General features: G+C 41.6%; 1 pseudogene; it reads right to left on the bottom strand.

Annotated features, from left to right (window-relative positions):
- The window catches only part of LOC111171607 (cytosolic beta-glucosidase-like), a 151,309-nt pseudogene extending 139,971 nt beyond the window's left edge, over positions 1 to 11,338 (bottom strand).
- Between the last annotated feature and the right edge of the window lie 2,457 nt (positions 11,339 to 13,795).

The following is a 13,795-nucleotide window of genomic DNA, read 5'->3' as shown; positions in this document are numbered from 1 at the left end:
AGATACAAGAAAAATCTCCAATAAACAACCTAACCTTACATCTAAACCAATTAGAGAAAGAAGAACAAAAAAAACCCCAAAGTTAGCAGAAGGAAAGAAATCATAAAGATCAGATGAGAAATAAATGAAAAAGAAATGAAGGAAATGAGAGCAAAGATCAATAAAACTAAAAGGTGGCTCTTTAGAAGATAAAGAAAATTGATAAACCATTAGCCAGACTCCTCAAGAAAAAAAGGGAGAGGACTCAAATCAACAGATATAGAAATGAAAAAGGAGAAGTAAAAACTGACAATTCAGAACCACAAAGGATCATGAGAGACTACTACAAGCAACTATATGCCAATAAAATGGACAACCTGGAAGAAATGGATGAATTCTTAGAAAAGCAGAGCCTTCCAAGACTGAACCAGGAAGAAATAGAAAATATGAAAAAACCAGTCACAAGCACTGAAAGTGAAACTGTGATTAAAAATCTTCCAACATATAAAAGCCCTGGGCCAAATGGATTCCCTGGCCAAATCTATCAAACATTTAGTGAAGAGCTAACACCATTCCTTCTCAAACTCTTCCAAAATAGAGCAGAGGGAGGAACACTCCCAAACTCATTCTACGAGGCCACCATCACTCTGATACCAAAACCAGAAAAAGATGTCACAAAAAAGGAAAACTACAGACCAATATCACTGATGAACATAGGTGCAAAAATCCTCAACAAAATACTAGCAAACAGAATCCAGCAGTACATAAAAAGGATCATACACCATGATCAAGTGGGGTTTATCCCAGGAATGCAAGGATTCTTCAATATACGCAAATCAATCATTGTGATACACCATATTAACAAATTCAAGGATAAAAACCATATGATAATCTCAATACACACAGAAAAAGCTTTTGACAAAATTCACCACCCATTTATGATAAAAACTCTCCAGAAAGTGGGCATAGAGGGAATTTACCTCAACTTAAAAAGGCCATATATGACAAACCCACAGCCAACACCATTCTCAATGGTGAAAAACTGAAACCATTTCCACTAAGATCAGGAACAGCACAGGGTTTCCCACTCTCACCAGTATTATTCAACATAGTTTTGTAAGTTTTGGCCACAGAAACAAGAGAAGAAAAAGAAATAAAAGGAATCACCAAATCGGAAAAGTAGAAGTAAAACTGTGACTGTTTGCAGATGGCATGATAATCTACATAGAGAATCCTAAAGATGCTAGCAGAAAACTACTAAAGCTAATCAATGAATTTGGTAAAGTAGCAAGATACAAAGTTAAGGCACAGAAAACTCTTGCATTCCTATAAACTAATGATGAAAAATCTAAAACAGAAATTAAAGAAACACTCCATTTATCATTGCAAAAAAAGACTAAAATACCTAGGAATAAACCTACCTAAGGAGAAAAAAGACGTGTATGCAGAAACTATAAAACACTGATGAAAGAAATTAAAGATGAAGCAAACAGATGGAGAGATATACCATGTTCCTGGGCTGGAACAATCAACATTGTGAAAATGACTATACTATCCAAAGCAATCTACAGATTCAATGCAATCCCTATCAAACTAACAATGGCATTTTGTCACAGAACTAGAACAAAAAATTTTACAATTTGTATGAAAACACAAAAGACCCCAAATAGGCAAAGCAATATTGAGGAAGTAAAATGAAGTTGGAGGAATCAGGCTCCTAACTTCAGATTACACTACAGAGCTACAGTAACGGTACTGGCACAAAAACAGAAATATAGATCAGTGGAACAGAATAGAAACCCCAGAGAAAAACACATATGGTCACCATATCTTTGATAAAGGAGGCAAGAATATACAATGGGGAAAAGACAGTCTCTTCAATAAGTGGTGCTGGGAATACTGGTCAGCTACATGTAAAAGAATGAAATTAGAACACTCCCTAACACCATACATAAAAATAAACTCAAAATGGATTAAAGACCTAAATGTAAGGCAGACGCTATAAAACTGTTAGAGGAAAACATAGGCAGAACACTCTGTGACATGAATCACAGCAAGATCCTTTTTGACCCAGATCCTAGAGAAATGGAAATAAAAACAAAAATAAATGAATAGGACCTAATGAAACTTAAAAGCTTTTGCCCAGCAAAGGTAACCATAAACAAGTCAAAAAGACAACCTTCAGAGTGGGAGAAAATATTTGCAAATGAAGCAACTGACAAAGGATTTATCTCCAAAATATACAAGCAGCTCATGCACCTCAATATCAAAAAAAAAAAAAAAACCCAATCCAAAAATGGGCAGAAGACCCAAATAGACATTTCTCCAAAGAAGATATACAGATTGCCAACAAACACATGAAAGGATGCTCAACATCACTAATCATTAGAGAAACGCAAATCAAAACTACAATGAGGTATCACCTCACACTGGTCAGAATGGCCATCATCAAAAAATCTACAAACAATAAATGCTGGAGAGGGTATGGAGAAAAGGGAGCCCTCTTGCACTGTTGGTGGGAATGTAAATTGATACAGTCACTATGGAAAACAGTATGGAGGTTCCTTAAAAACCTAAAAATAGAACTACCATATGACCCAGCAATCCCACTACTGGGCATATACCCTGAGAAAACCATAATTCAAAAATAGTCATGTACACATTGCAGCACTATTTACAATAGCCAGGACATGGAAGCAACCTAAGTGTCCATCAACAGATGAATGGATAAAGAAGATGTGGCCCATATATACAATGGAATATTACTCAGCCATAAAAAGAAACAAAATTGAGTTGTTTGTAGTGAGGTAGCTGGACGTAGAATCTGTCACACAGAGTGAAGTAAGTCAGAAAGAGAAATACAAATACAATATGCTAACACATATATATGGAATCTAAGAAAAAAAAAAAAGGTTCTTATGAACCTAGGGGCAGGACAGGAATAAAGACACAGACGTAGAGAATGGATTTGAGGACACAGGGAGGGGGCAGGGTAAGCTGGGTTGAAGTGAGAGAGTGGCATGGACATATATACACTACCAAATGTAAAATAGCTAGTGGGAAGCAGCCGTATAGTACAGGGAGATCAGCTCAGTGCTTTGTAACCACCTAGAAGGGTGGGATAGGGAGGATGGGAGGGAGATACAAAAGGGAGGGGATATGCAGATATATGTATACGTATAGCTGATTCACTTTGTTATACAGCAGAAACTAACACAACAATGTAAAGCAATTATACTCCTATAAAGATATTAAAAAAAAAAAACTATCCAACCTTACACCTAAAGGAACTAGAGAAAGAAGAACATACAAAACCCAAATTTAGTAGAAGGAAAGAAATCATAGAGATCAGAGCAGAAATAAATGAAATAGAAAAAAAGAAAACAGTAGCAAAGATCAATAAAACTAAAAGCTGGTTCTTTGAGAAGATAAACAAAATTGATAAACCTTTAGCCAGACTCATCAAGAAAAAGAGGGAGAGGACTCAAATCAATAAAATGAGAAATGAAAAAGGAGAAGTTACAATGGACGCTGCAGAAATAAAAAGCATCCTAAGAGACTACTACAAGCAACTCTATGCCAATAAAATGAACAACCTGGAAGAAATGGACAAATTTTTAGAAAGGTATAACCTTCCAAGACTGAACCAGGAAGAAACAGAAAATATGAACAGATAAATTACAGGTAATGAAATTGAAACTGTGATTAAAGATCTTCCAACAAACAAAAGTCCAGGACCAGATGGCTTCACAGGCGAATTCTATCAAACATTTAGAGAAGAGCTAACACCCATCCTTCTCAAATTCCTCCAAAAAATTGCAGAGGGACGAACATTCCCAAACTCATTCTATGAAGCCACCATCACCCTGATACCAAAATCAGACAGAGATACTACAAATAAAGAAAATTACCGACGAATGTCATTGATGAATACAATGCAAAAATCCTCAATAGAATACCAGCAAACAGAATCCAACAACACATTAAAAGGATCATAAACCATGATCAAGTTGAATTTATCCCAGGGATGCAAGGATTTTTCAATATCTGCCGATCAATCAATGTGATACACCATATTAACAAACTGAAGAATAAAAACCACATGATCGGGGCTTCCCTGGTGCCACAGTGGTTGAGAGCCCGCCTGCCGATGCAGGGGACACGGGTTCGTGCCCCGGTCTGGGAAGGTCCCACATGCTGTGAGCCATGGCCAATGAGCCTGTGCGTCTGGAGCCTGTGCGTCTGGAGCCTGTGCTCCGCAAAGGGAGAGGCCACAACAGTGAGAGGCCCGCATACCGCAAAAAAAAAGAAAAAAAAGAAAAAACACCACATGATCATCTCAATAGATGCAGAAAAAGCTTTTGACAAAATTCAACACCCATTTATGATAAAAACTCTCCAGAAAGTGGGCATAGAGGGAACCTACCTCAACATAATAAAGGCCATATATGACAAACCCACAGCAAACATCATTCTCAATGGTGAAAAACTGAAATCATTTCCTCTAAGATCAGGAACAAGACAAGGGTGCCCACTCTCACCACTATTATTCAAACTAGTTTTGGAAGTCCTAGCCACGGCAATCAGAGAAGAAAAAGAAATAAAAGGAAGCCAAATTGAAAAAGAAGAAGTAAAACTGTCACTGTTTGCAGATGACATGATACTATAAATAGAGAATCCTAAAGACGCCACCAGAAAACTAGCTAGACCTAATCAATGAAGTTGGTAAAGTTACAGGATACAAAATTAATGCCCCCAAATCTCTTGCATTCCTATACACTAACAATGAAAGATCAGAAAGAGAAATTAAGGAAACAATCCCATTCACCATTGCAACAAAAAGAATAAAATACCTAGGAATAAACCTACCTAAGGAGGTAAAAGACTTGTACTCAGAAAATTATAAGACACTGATGAAAGAAATCAAAGATGACACAAACAGATGCAGAGATATACCATGTTCTAGGACTGGAAGAATCAATATTCTGAAAATGACTATACCCAAAGCAATCTACAGATTCAGTGCAAGTCCTATCAAATTACTAATGGCATTTTTTATAGAACTAGAACAAAATATCTTAAAATATGTATGGAGACACAAAAGACCCCAAATAGCCAAAGCAACCTTGATGGAAAAAAATGGAGGTGGAGGAATCAGACTCCCTGACTTCAGAATATACTACAAAGGTACAGTAATTAAGACAGTATGGTACTGGCACAAAAACAAACATACTGATCAATGGAACAGGTTAGAAAGCCCAGAGATAAACTCACACACCTATGGTCAACTAACCTATGACAAAGGAGGCAAGGATATACAATAGAGAAAAGACAGTCTCTTCAATAAGTGGTGCTGGGAAAACTGGACAGTTACATGTAAAAGAATGAAATTACAACACTCCCTAACACCATACACAAAAATAAACTCAAAATGGATTAAAGACCTAAATGTAAGGCCAGACACTATAAAACTCTTAGAGGAAAACATAGGAAGAACACTCTGACATAAATCACAGCAAGATCTTTTTTGACCCACCTCCTAGAGTAATGGAAATATCAACAAAAATAAACAGATGGGACCTAATGAAACTTAAAAGCTTCTGCATAGCAAAGGAAACTATAACTGAGATGAAAAGACAACCCCCAGAATGGGAGAAAATATTTGCAAACGAATCAACGGACAAAAGATTAATCTCCAAAATATATAAACAGTTCATGCAGCTCAATATTAAAAGAACAAACAACCCAATCAAAAAATGGGCAGAAGATCTAAACAGACATTTCTCCAAAGAAGACATACAGATGGCCAAGAGGCCAACATCACTACTGCTCAACATCACTACTTATTAGAGAAACACAAATCAAAACTACAATGAGGAATCACCTGACACAGGTTAGAATGGGCATCATCAGAAAATCTACAAACAATAAGTGCTGAGAGAGTGTGGAGCAAAGGGAACCCTCTTGCACTGGGTGGGAATGTAAATTGATACAGCCACTATGGAGAACAGTCTGAAGGTTCCTTAAAAAACTAAAAATAGAATTACCATATGACCCAGCAATCTCACTACTGGGCATATACCCTGAGAAAACCATAATTCAAAAAGGCACATACGGGGCTTCCCTGATGGCGCAGTGGTTGAGAGTCTGCCTGCCAATGCAGGGGACACGGGTTTGTGCCCCGGTCCGGGAAGATCCCACATGCCGCGGAGAGGCTGGGCCCGTGAGCCATGGCTGCTGAGCCTGCGTGTCCAGAGCCTGTGCTCCGCAACAGGAGAGGCCACAACAGTGAGAGGCCTGCGTACCGCAAAAAAAAAAAAAAAAGGCACATACATCCCAATGTTCATTGCAGCTCTATTTACAATAGCCAGGTCATAGCAATCTAAGTGCCCATCAACAGACGAATGGATAAAGAAGAAGTGGTACATATATACAATGGAGTATTACTCAGCCATAAAAAGGAACGAAATTGGGTAATTTGTAGAGATGTGGATGGACCTAGAGACTGTCATACAGAATGAAGTCAGAAAGAGAAAAACAAATAACATATATTATCGCATATATGTGGAATCTAGAAAAATGGTACAGATGAACCAGTTTGCAAGGCAGGAATAGAGACACAGATGTAGAGAACAAATGTATGGACACCAAAGGCGGGGAGGAATGAATTGGGACATTCGGATTGACATATATACACTAATATGTATAAAATAGATAACTAATAAGAACCTGCTGTATAAAAAATAAATTTAATTTAATTTAAAAAGTAAAAGACAAAGAAAAAAAAGAAACCCACAAACTCAGATCACACCGGGAGGCCTTAACGGAGTAGTCTGGACTTTGTTGATGATTCGCGGGATTTTGTAGAGCACATTCACCCCTTAAGAGATCCTCCGTGAAATCACTGGGAGGTACAAGCTCATAAGAGCTATAGAATCAGGTCCTAAATGTTATTTTCATAGCCCCTCCGTGGCCTACTGAGGAAGTAAACAAAACGCCACTGAGCTACCTGCTGTTTTGGGGCCTCACATTCCCTGCAGCCAAAAGCATAGGCAGAGTCAGTTTCATAAAGGGTTAAAAATCATGGGAATTTTTCTGTACTTTAAAATATTGCATGAAACTCACTTCTGTACGAATAACGATCATCTGCATTTTCTTCCCTGCCTCTTCATCTAACAAATACATTTTTACAGGTTTTACAATATTCTTTACAGCTCACGTAAAACACATAATTTTCCTCCTGTTTATATCACTTATTATTTATTTATCAGATTTATATGGCGCTTTCCTCCAAAAGGCACTACGCAGCCAACTCTGATGAAATAAACATTACATTAAACTCTTCTTAAAAACCATAGTCAGGGAAGTGGCCAGCATGAAGGCCCAAGAGACACGCACAGGAAGAACGAAGAGCCATGGGTCTGGTGAAATATGCAAGCAAGTAGTCAGTATATTAGGAGGCCCAGTGACCGGAAGGCCTGTCCTGTATTTTCTGGTCACTCTACCTGCAAAAGACCCTGAGAGTGTCTTTGATTAAAAGTGACAGAGCCCAAGTATCTCTATTTCTGTGTGGGAGTGGGTGTGGGTCTGTAGGGGAGTGGGGAGGGGGTGGAGTATTATAGCTGTATCTCCAGGCTCCGGAGAGGATGTCTGAAAACAAAGATACCTACACAGACAATGTGTTTTGAAAATCTCTGGAGAAAGATACATAGTGATGTTTTATAACAAATCACCGAGATAGATTTTTTCTGTATAAATACAATTCACGCTCAATCCTCAGTTCTGCTGAGTGTCCATGACTTCCAAAGGCTCTGTAGATGTTCAAAGGCCAGGGAAGCTCAAAAGTGCAAAGATTCTCAAAATCGAAAAGCGACAAGGTGACTTCAGCTTTTAAATTCCGGGCCACATTGATTTGACAAAGCCACGTGTTGACGTCCTGCATATGTGATCCTTGCAGTGGTGGAAGGGGTAGCTAAACAGTAACTCTCCCAGGCGCTGCTGGAAGATCAGGACAAGAATGAGCAAGAAGGGAGTATATCCTTACTTGTGGTCCAAAGAAGAAAGGACCATTCCCAGTAAATGGAGCAGGTGATGTAGCTCTCCTATCAGTACAGACAGTGGGAGAGAATCCAGCCAGGAGAAAGAATAACATCATCATCCTTATTATTATTACTAGTAGTAGTAGCGGGAGTGTTGTTGTTATTGTTATTTCGTGGATATTATGACCCAGGCACTCTTGTGCTCCAGTCATATATGTTGACCTCTTTAATCCCCAGAACAAACCTACAGAGTGGGCATGACCGTTTTCCTAGTTTTACAAATAAAGAACCTGAGACTTAAGTAAGTTATTTGCCCAAAGTCACTCAGCCAAGTGCTTGAGCCAGGATTCAAACCCAGCACAAAAGGATAGGTAAGAAAACCAAGGAAACATATAAAAGGCATCTCTGCATTGACAAAAAGAGAAGGGAAGATCAATTTCCCTTCTGAAAGCTGTTGTTAGAGAGCTAACAGCACAATAGCAGGTTAGGGACAACAAATAAAGACCTTACGATAAGGCAGCAGCAAGCCCAGTGCAGACAGAAGAAGTACAGCAATGCGGAGACCCTGTGATGAGAGGAGCTCAGAAAGGACCAGTAATCTTATCCCCAGGGCTGAGTGAGCAGGATCTGGGAGCTGGGAACTGAAACCCACTGTGTTGTCTTGTATAACTGACTGTGTGCTTCAGCCAAGTTCACTGTGGAGTTCTAAAGTGATTCATTCTCAGTAGCCCGTTTGTGACCCTCCCCCACCTAAATATAAATACGATGCATTCAGCACTTACTGAGCATCAAGCATTTAACACACGTCATCTTATTTAAACCTCACAGCAGCACTATAAAGTAGATACCATAATCACCCCCATCTTACCGACAAGGAGGCACAGAGAAGTTGAGTAAATTGCTCAAAGTCATACAGAGTTAGAAAAAGGTAGAGATGGACCCCCAGTCTAGCGAGTCTGGCTCCAGAACCCAGCTTCCTAGTTTCCATGCTGTGCACCTTCTAGAACCTGATTCTGTGCACTGCAACCCCCTCTCAGTTCTGTCTGACCTCTCTTCTGAGAAGGAAACTAGCCAACGTCCTGTTTCTTGTTTTCACTACTAGAAGGCCAGCTTCATCAAGTCACCCACCCTGACCAAGTGAAAATTACCTGGGAACAAATGTAGAAGATACCATAGAGAGAGAAAAAAGTGACGTGGAATTCCTATTAACCTGTACATTCCCAGACATTCTTTTGAAAGTGCTTTGTATCACAGAGCATATGTGTCATAACATACATAGTCCCCATGGAAGATGTCTTCCACATGGCAGTTGTTGCAATTATCATAGCAGAGATTCCTCATTCTCATTTCTGGAGGTCTGGGAAATGGCAACTGAAGCTGGGAATCATAAGCAGCATGGATTATGCCAGGATCAACCTGCACCTTCTCTAGAAAAACCTTCACCAGCTTCAAATGGCTCCCTCCTTCTCGTCCTTAAAGTTTCAGATTAAATGACAGTAATTCACAGAGATCCTCCTAAATCAAAACCTGGTATCACCCTAGCACTTACCATAAGCAGTAATTATATCTTTTATTAATTTACTTGTTTTTGTTGATGTATTTGTTTTCTAGGGCTGCCATAATAAAGTACCACAAAAGAGGTGGCCTAAACAACAGAAACTTATTCTCTCTCATTTCTAGAGCCTAGAAGTCCAAAATCAAGGTTTCAGCGGGGTCATATTCCCTCTGAGACTCTTGCTAGAACCCTTCCTTGCCTCTTCTAGTTTGCGGGAGTGGCCATCGGCCCTTGGTGTTCTTTGGTTTACAGCTGCATCACTTGAGTCTCTGCCTCTATTGTCACATGACATTCTCCACATGTGTTGCTGTGTCCAAATTTCCCTCTTCTTATACGGACACCAGTCATATTGGATTAAAGCCCCACTCTACTCCAGTATGAGCTTACCTTATCTTAGCTAATGACATCTTCAGATAGCTAGCTCTGGCCCCCCAAAGTGTGAGAGAATACATTTCTGTGTTTAAGTCTCCCAGTTTATGGTCATTTGCTACAGCAGTTCTAGGAGAATGCTGCCAGAAATTCTCTTAGCTTTATTTATCCCTGGGTTTCCACATTTATTTGACCAAATAAATATTTTCCCATGATAGCTATTAACAATCCCTAATTCCTTAGGTGGAAAATATATATAGGAAAAAGCTAATCTAATCTTCCTATTTTTCATAGGAAGAAACTGAGACTAGAGGAGGAGACCAGATTCACAAGCTCATGCCTGGCAGGATGGAGACCAGAACTCAGACCTCCAACTCCACTCTGGGTGTGCTTTGCCATCTCACAGTTAATTCTCAGCCACCCAGGAAATGGGGGTGCCTTGAAATAGAACAGGGAACCTCTCCCAACTGAAGAACATCCTTCAGTGATGTCTCTTGGACTCCTTGAAGGTATTTAGTCAATATTTTTCTAACCAATAGGAGAAATTGTTATCATTTTTAGGGAGGTTATGGGAAATGTGTTCAAGAAACCAGTGATGAAAGCAGCTGGTCCAGTGTACACTGATGTCTCAGATGAGCTGGAACGGACCAAAATTACAGCCGCAGAGGGGTCTTCAGCCCCTCGTCACCACCACCCTTGTGCCTAAGGAAAGGGACATGGGAAGCAAGTGTCTTCTGTGTGAAAAGGGATAGTTTCATTTATGCAGTTATGGGCTCTTCAGTGCTTTTGCTTCTCTTCTTTTTGCCCCCTCACCCGACCTTCTTCCCCAGACATACAGAATCCATGAGAAGTAAGCCATTCCAGCTCTGGAGAAGGGGAAGAAGCTTCTCCTACCTTCCACTTGATAAGCTGAGGTGACTGCCCCCCATCCAAATCCTGCAGGAAAATCCATGCTTTCAGAAGACGGCCGACGGGAACACTCAGGCAACAGAGCTGCACCCTTCAGGCAGGGGAGCCCAGCAGCTGTGCAAACAGTAAGTGAACTCTCACCCTGACAGAAGTCTCAGAATGCAAACGAGTATGCAAACAAGAAGGGAACCTGATTAAAGCATCCCACTTGACTGGCCACAGCCTCGATTTGAAGCCAAGACACTTGGTTCAGGGGGACCATTTATACTGTTCTTCTCCAGACACTCCCCGATTTTTAACAGAGTTGGGCCAGCCTGGGGACAGACCAGGTCCCTGCTTTGGCAGGGCACCCATTCATCTAATCTTTTCCCTTTTAATGAAACACATGGACATTGTTTTTAAAAGTCACATAATCCTACTAGAAATTTCCCTTGGCCAATTCCTCCCAATTCCTTATCCCCACTCCCTACAGGCCACCATTTTCAAGTGTTTCTTCTGATGTTTATTCCCCTGTTGTCAAATAATAGGCTGAGATTGGTGCCTCTTAATTTGTTTTTCAATTTTAGATAATAACTATTGACTTCTGGATATAAGGGTGGAAGATCCTAGCATGTGTGCTCTCTCTCTCTCCCCTTCCTCCATCGACCCGATGTGGTTGGATTACCTCTTCTATTTAAATAAATATTCGATATTTACATGAATTTGACCGCGTATGGCTCAAAGCTGAGCTGTGTAGTATACCATGCTTACAGGCAACTTTTCATTTTCTCCAGGGTTCAACTGTCTGGATTTTATATTTAAATTCCTCTATTCTTATCACTAATTTATCCCCAAACAGTCTGACAGGACTATGAATCTATGTTTAAACACCTCTGTTTGCTTGCTGCACTCTGCACTGTTTGTTTCTTAGGCAGCCACAGAGCTATGTAGTCTTTAACTTCCCTCACCAGTCTCCTGGGCTTTCTCCCTCTTTTTTTCCTTTCCCTTTTTAGAGAAACAAATCCTTGAATAACTTTCTGATAAAATGGGCATGGGAGGCACGTTTTTTGAAACCCTGTAGTTCTGCAATTATCTTTATTCTAATGTCACACTTGATATGTAGTTTGGCTACTATGGGATTTTATGGTAGAAATAATTTTCATTCAGAATTTTGAAAGCATCGGTTTACGGTTTTCTAGCTTCCAGTGTGGCAACTGAGAAGTCTGATGACAATCCAAGTCCTATTCTTTCATATGTCACCTGTTTTGTGCCCCAGCCCACCCTCCCTGCTCCCCAAGCTTCTGTTTCTGAAATTTCACAGTCACATGCTTGATGTGGAATTTCTCATCCACTGTGCCAGACACACAGCCTGTGGACCGTAGTCATGCAGGATGTTGACAATAGGGGAAGCTGGGAGAGGGATACACGGGAATACTCTGTACTATCTTGGCAGCGTTTCCGTACATCTAAAATTGATCCAAAATTAAGTTGTTTTTTTAATGCCTGTGAAAAGAGGAGTTAGGAAAAATCAAAGTGAGGAGAGTTACTGATTCAGTTCCCCTAAGACAGCAGTAATTCATCCTACACTGTGTCATGACAGAAACACAAGACTGGAATGAGGTATAACTAGGTTGAAATCCTACCCTCTCCAGTTATCCTAATCCTAAGAAGAAAGAAGAGGTTAACTCTCAAAGGAAATGAGGGAAGATATTTAAAGGGTACGTGTTTGGTGAAATAAACATTAAAAATACAGGGCGGAGGAGCTTCAAGATGGCGGAAGAGTAAGACGTGGAGATCACCTTCCTCCCCACAAATACATCAGAAATACATCCACATGTGGAACAACTCCTACAGAACACCTACTGAATGCTGGCAGAAGACCTCAGACCTCCCAAATGGCAAGAAACTCCCCACGTACCTGGGTAGGGAAAAAGAAAAAACAGAGACAAAAGAATAGGGACAGGACCTGCACCAGTGGGAGGGAGCTGTGAAGGAGGAAAAGTTTCCACACACCAGGAAGACCCTTCACTGGCGGAGGCTGCAGGTGGCAGAGGGGAGAAGCTTCGGAGTCACGGAGGAGAGCACAGCAACAGGGGTGCAGGGGGCCAAGCGGAGAGATTCCCGCACAGAGGATCAGGGCCGACCAGCACTCACCAGCTGGAGAGGCCTCTCTGCTCACCCGCCGGGGTGGGCCGGGGCTGGGAGCTGAGGCTTGGGCTTCAGTCGGATCCCAGGGAGCGGACTGGGGTTGGCGGTGAACACAGCCTGAAGGGGTTAGTGCACCACGGCTAGCCGGGAGGGAGTCCGGGAAAAGTCTGGAGCTGCTGAAGAGGCAAGAGACTTCTTCTTACCTCTTTGTTTCCTGGTGCACGAGGAGAGGGGATTAAGAACGCTGCTTAAAGGAGCTCCAGAGACGGGCGAAAGCCGCGGCTATTAGCGCGGACACCAGAGACGGGCATGAGACGCTAAGGCTGCTGCTGCCGCTGCCACCAAGAAGTCTGTGTGCGAGCACAAGTCACTCTCCACACCTCCCTTCAGGGGAGCCTGTGCAGCCCGCCACTGCCAGGGTCCGGGACCCAGGGACAACTTCCCCGGGAGAACGCACGGCGCGCCTCACGCTGCTGCAACGTCAGGGCGGCGTCTGCAGCCGCAGGCGCGCCCCGCACTCCGTGCCCCGCCCTCCCCCCCGGGCCTGAGTGAGCCGGAGGCCCTCAATCAGCGGCTCGTTTAACCCCGTCCTGCCTGAGCGAAGAACAGACGCCCACAGGCAACCTACACGCAGAGGCGGGGCCAAATCCCAAACTGAACCCCAGGAGCTGTGCGAACAAAGAAGAGAAAGGGAAATCTGTCCCAGCAGCCTCAGAAGCAGCAGATTAAATCTCCGCAATCAACTTGATGTACCCTGCGTCTGTGGAATTCCTGAATAGACAACGAATCATCCCAAATTGAGGAGGTGGACTTTGGG

The sequence above is a fragment of the Delphinapterus leucas genome, chromosome 5 (assembly GCF_059928025.1).
Source record: "Delphinapterus leucas isolate spDelLeu-1000000601 "Yukka" chromosome 5, BTC_Dleu_Yukka2, whole genome shotgun sequence".
NCBI classification, from domain to species: Eukaryota; Metazoa; Chordata; class Mammalia; order Artiodactyla; family Monodontidae; genus Delphinapterus; species Delphinapterus leucas.
The sequence above is the reverse complement of the archived record's forward strand: the minus strand, read 5'-3'. Positions and strand labels throughout refer to the sequence as shown.